The sequence below is a fragment of the Rousettus aegyptiacus genome, unplaced genomic scaffold, assembly GCF_014176215.1.
Source record: "Rousettus aegyptiacus isolate mRouAeg1 unplaced genomic scaffold, mRouAeg1.p scaffold_m13_p_13, whole genome shotgun sequence".
Lineage (NCBI taxonomy): Eukaryota > Metazoa > Chordata > Mammalia > Chiroptera > Pteropodidae > Rousettus > Rousettus aegyptiacus.
Genome location: NW_023416288.1, coordinates 46,011,778 through 46,016,695, shown reverse-complemented (window position 1 = coordinate 46,016,695; position 4,918 = coordinate 46,011,778). Strand labels below are relative to the sequence as shown.

Below are 4,918 nucleotides of genomic sequence, written 5' to 3'. Positions count from 1 at the left end.
TGAATGCAGTCTCCGTAGGTGGCTGTCGGCCAGTGTACTGTGCCCTGAGCCTGGAGGTGACAAGGCAGCCGGGAGGGACATGACGTTGGAGGGCCTTGTCCATCCGCAGGAACCTGGGGAGAAAGCCACCCTGGCCACAGGGAGAAGCGTCTCCTGATCCCCAGACCAAGTGTCTGTCCGGCGGTGGCCCCGGTTCCTGGTCAGACACCGCCACCTGCTGGACGGGCAGCCAGAGCCTCGGGCCTCCCGTGTTGTTTGCTTTGCTCTGAATTCTAAGGAACCAGCTGCAGAAAACAGCCACAAACGGGTTTGTTTGGAGGACGGTTCAGTTGGACCCACGCAGCTCAGTCACTGTCTGGTGCCGGCCAAAGGTTCCAGGACACCGGAGCTGTCCCGTGGGCTGTCGTGGAGATGAAGCCTTCGCCACACCCCAGGCCATGAGCAAAGCAGTAAAATGACAACCCCAGCCCCTCCCTGGACAGCCCCTCTCGCGGGTCTGTGGGGGCTGCGACAGCACAGGGGGTGTCCCCAGGTGACCTGCCATCACCCAGGGATGCGAGATGTGTCATGAAGGGCGGGGCTGGGGGGTCGTCCCACCCGGACCCCAGCCCCGGCTCTGGGACAGTGACCCAGACGGGATCCCACCCTCCCACCCCACAAGCCCTGGCTCCCGCTGTCTGAAGCCCTGGTGGACACGCAGCGCGTACAGCCCACCCGCCCTCTCTGCCCAGTGACCCTCCTCTGCACGCTCGGGGACTGCACGGTGGTGACCCGTCCTGCATGCAGCCCCTTGGCTGGGACGCCCCAGGTCTGGAAAGGGCAGCGAGTGACAAGGACGAGGAGGTCCCATGGCCCCGGCGGCAGCCACACGGGGGACGCTGTGTCCCTGCTGTAGCCCCCTCGGGGACACCACGCGATGGCAGGCACACCAGGGGGACCCTGCCCGTGACGGTGGTCTGCACGTGGGGGCGACTCGTGTCCCAGTGGCTTTGCATGTGACTCACAGGACGTGATGAGCATGGAAATGGGGCGGCCACTCGGAGGGGTGTGGGGGGGGCAGCGGCCGTCTCTCTCCGGCGGGGAGGGGTGCGGGGGGCAACGACCGTCTCTCCCCGGCGGGGAGGGGTGTAGGGGGCAGCGGCCGTCTCTCCCCAGCTGGCGGGCAGGCAGGCTGGGCGGTGGCAGGAGCCGGCGGCTCAGCTTTGGCGGCAGCGGCACGGCCATTGCTCCTGGGTCCTCTGCGAGCTGGCCCTCTGGCCCCCTGCCCCACGGGGCCGCAGGGGACACAGGCTCAGAGGGCTGATGCTCGCCTGCATGCGTGACCTTGCCGAGGGCTCTCTGCCCCCTCATGGGGCAGGGCCACGTGCCCCAGGAGCACCCTGCAGAGTCCCCCCCTCTGGCTGGTGGCGGCCGTCCACGTGGAGGGACACGCCTGATTCGTGGCTTCCCAGTCCTGACACAGTCCTCCAGCTGGCCTGGCACTTTCTAGAGAAGACACGCTCAGTGTACTGGCCCCGTCACCCTCCCTCCCTCTCTCTTTGTCCCCTCCGCCCCCAAAGGCCTCTTCTGAGCCATGGGCCTTCGCAGAGGGGACCAGTGCGGCCCTGTCGTCGGCCACCGCCGTGCGGCTGGAGCGGGGCTGACAGCTTCTGCAGGCCTGGCCGGCTCCGTCCGCGTGCGGGAGGTCACCGTGACGCCACCGTGCGGGTTGGGGCCGTGGGAGGACGGGCTGGCATGGGGGCTGCGCAGCCAGGCGACCCTCCCGTCTCCACCCGGCACCCAGGACAGTGAGGGGCACCACAACACGGGGCCCCCAGACCTGTTCGAGGTCCACGGAGAGGATGCAAGCTGGACACGGGACAGGAGCTGGAGTGGGTGCGGCCGGGGTGCCCTTGATGTCCTGTCCAGGATGGGCTGGGGTCTCTGTCTCCCCAGCAACTGTACGCATGGGGTGGGCTGTCGTGGGGATCAGAGACCCCATCACCAGAGGCCAGAGTGAGACCAAACCAGAGGCTGGCAGTTGGGAGCCAAGCCCTGCCCCCCACTCCAGCCATGGGGACCCCGTCGGGCCTGGAGGCCCAGAGCCCGCCCCCACCCAGCGCCTCTCGTCCGCGCGCTCACGGCCACCTGCTCCTTCACCCGCGTCTCCTCTCGTCCGTTCCCTCCAGCCCTGGTGCTCCCGGCTGGGCCTCGCTCTGCACCGACTCCCTTCGTCTGTGTCCAGTCCTGCTCCGTTGTCCGCCCCACGAGAGGGTGAACCCTGGACTGTCCCCTGCACTGCGTCTCGGCACGTAGACCGCGACTCCGTCGGAAGCGTCTGTCGGATGAAAGCTGACCTCGATCTACACCGTCGCGTCATCCGATGGCAACGCGGAGTCTGGAGTTCTTGGAGCAAGCTGCGAGGTGGGGACGGCCCCAACCAGCGCAGGCGCGGCCAGCCACGGCCACCTCGTGAGAGCAGAGGCCCCGCGCTCCGGGCCTTTGGCGGCGCCTGATGAAAATGCAGGGAGGTCGTGGGCCCCTGGCCATGGCTCAGGAGGTCGAGTCACCACTTCTGGCAAAGGTCTGCCGTCTGGGCCCCGGGCCCCGCACGGCACTCCCTGCTGGCACCTTCCCTCTCCGCCATCAGGGTGACAGCTTCATCCTGCAGGAAACACAGCTCTGAGCTCTGTTGACTCCCCGGGAAAGTTCTAGAAATCGCCCTCACCAGCACACACGTTGGAACTGGGGATGACTCATGCTTTGGTGCTGAACCGGGAACCCAGCACATGAGGTAGAAACGCAAGAGGGGAGAACGCCGGCCGGTCACTGCCTGTAGGCCCCCCCGCGCTCGGCCCCCCGGCCACGGGTCACCTAGCAGCAGCCACCACCCTGCACCCGGCCACCTAGGGCTCACAGTAGCCAGAGGAGTAGAACCTGGAGCCGCAGCCGTCAAACGGGAAGATACTGAGATGCCACTTGCCCAGGTGCGAGGGCAGAGGTCGGCCCCTGGGCTGTGGCTCGGACACACCCGGCGGCCTGAGCCTGCGCTGGACCCACAGGCCAAGCCAGGGCCTGCCAGGCCACGCTCACTGGCCTGTCGGGTGTGGGAAGCGACGAGCACCGGCCCCTCCTCTGTGTCCGCGGCCGAGGGCCATGGCCACGGCTCGGGCTTGCAGGGGCGGCTGTCACCTCAGGTCGCTCCAGTTATGGTTAGACGTTGTCCTGCCCTCCATCTCAAGTCGGACGCAGGACAACGTCCAACCATAATCGTGACGACCGTTTTTCCCCAAATAAGGAAAGGAAATCATCAAACCTGACTGTCGCTAACTGCCTCATCGGCCTGGGACATGCAGGCATGGGGAGCAGGGACCCTCCCGTCCCCGAGGGTCGTGAGGGTGTCTGAGACCGGCAGCTGCCTGGACGCGGCCTGGGGAAGGAGGCTCTGGCTGGGCGCACAGTGGGTGCAGCGTCCCCGGTGGGAACCCCGCACACGTGCAGCCGCAGGACGCGGACGTGCTGGGAGGGACAAAGGGTACACGGCTGGAGTGACACACAGTGTCCCACATGCGCGCCGAGGACTTGGCTCCGTGAGACGGGGTGGAGATGGCAGCAAGTGGGACGGGTCCCAGCTACGAGTCAGCGGGTGATTCCCACACCCGACAGGCCAGTGAGCGTGGGGCCGGCCACGGCGGGCCGGCCACGGCGGGCCGGCCACGGCGGGCTGGCCACGGCGGGCCGGTCTCTGTGCCCTAACGCTCTCCAGTCTCTGCCTGACCACCAGATGCAGCCCCGCCACACCACGGAGGTCACTTGTGTCACTGAAAGTCAGCTGATGGTGAGTGACAGTCACAGCTAAAGAACACCTTCACAGGACATCTAGGCTGGCGCCTGAATAAACAGCCGAGCTCTGTGGCCTGGCTGAGCTGACCTCAAACTCTCCGTGACGGCCCTGTGCTCAGTGGACAGTATAGCACGGGGCTGGAAGCGTTTTTCCACTCAAGGTGGGCTCCGCCTGGCAAACACAGTCACCACCTGGAATATCGCCTCAGTGCCCGGCTGGGCCCCACACCAGGTCCTGCCAGCCGCCCACCCCCCTGAAGACCCAGCTGAGGACGCGCCCTGCTTGCTGGCTTTCAACTCTGGGGTTTTTTGCTTTCCATTTGTTTGTTTCTGTTTCATAGTCTTCGGGGATATATTTATCCTGTTTCAAAAACACTTAAGCCCTGTACGGCTGCCACGCGGTATCATCCCCGTCTCTGATTTATGCTGCTCCCTGACTCCCCTCCTCCGCCCAGCCTCCAGAGCTCCAAGTTCGCTGTTTTCACTTCTTGCCATTTTTTAAAACTAGCTTCTCATGACAAATGGGCCTTCCATGTTTACTAGCCTTTGTTTGTGCTTTATTTTCATTCGGCCCTTGTTCAACTCCAACAGGTAATTTTCTCTTTCCTCTGAATTCTTTTCCTTTCACGGTGGATTTTTGGGCCCATTCTCTAGTTCAGTAGCTTGTGCCATGTTTCCTGGCCTTTGTGGAGATGTTTATTGAGCTGATCCTCATTTTAATTTTGTTTTTTTTTCACCATTCTCCCTTTTTATCATTTATTTCCGTGTTCCCACTTTTTCTAATCAATTTTTAAAGCTTTTGGGCTTCAATGATTGTTTCCCTCCATCTTTCAATATTTTATCGACATTTCTTTTTGCTATTCATTTTCACAGGTCTATCTGTCTGTCTTTTTCTCATGGAAGCTGGGACTGGAAACCGGGGTGCCCTCGGCCGGTGAGGATGGGGCACTTGCGCCGACATGCACTGAATTCCTAGTTTCCTGCACTTTCTCCAGCTTAAATTCCCTCTGCATTTAACATCTCGCCCTCTCCTCAAACCACGGACACGCGCCCTCACGGAAATTGGGGTGTGACGTGGAGATCCCAACAAAAGTGG

At 63.2% G+C, this 4,918-nt stretch overlaps 1 pseudogene; it reads left to right on the top strand.

Annotated features, from left to right (window-relative positions):
* Positions 1-1,767: 1,767 nt before the first annotated feature.
* On the top strand, positions 1,768-3,653 carry LOC107512367 (annotated as a pseudogene).
* The last annotated feature ends 1,265 nt before the right edge of the window (positions 3,654-4,918 follow it).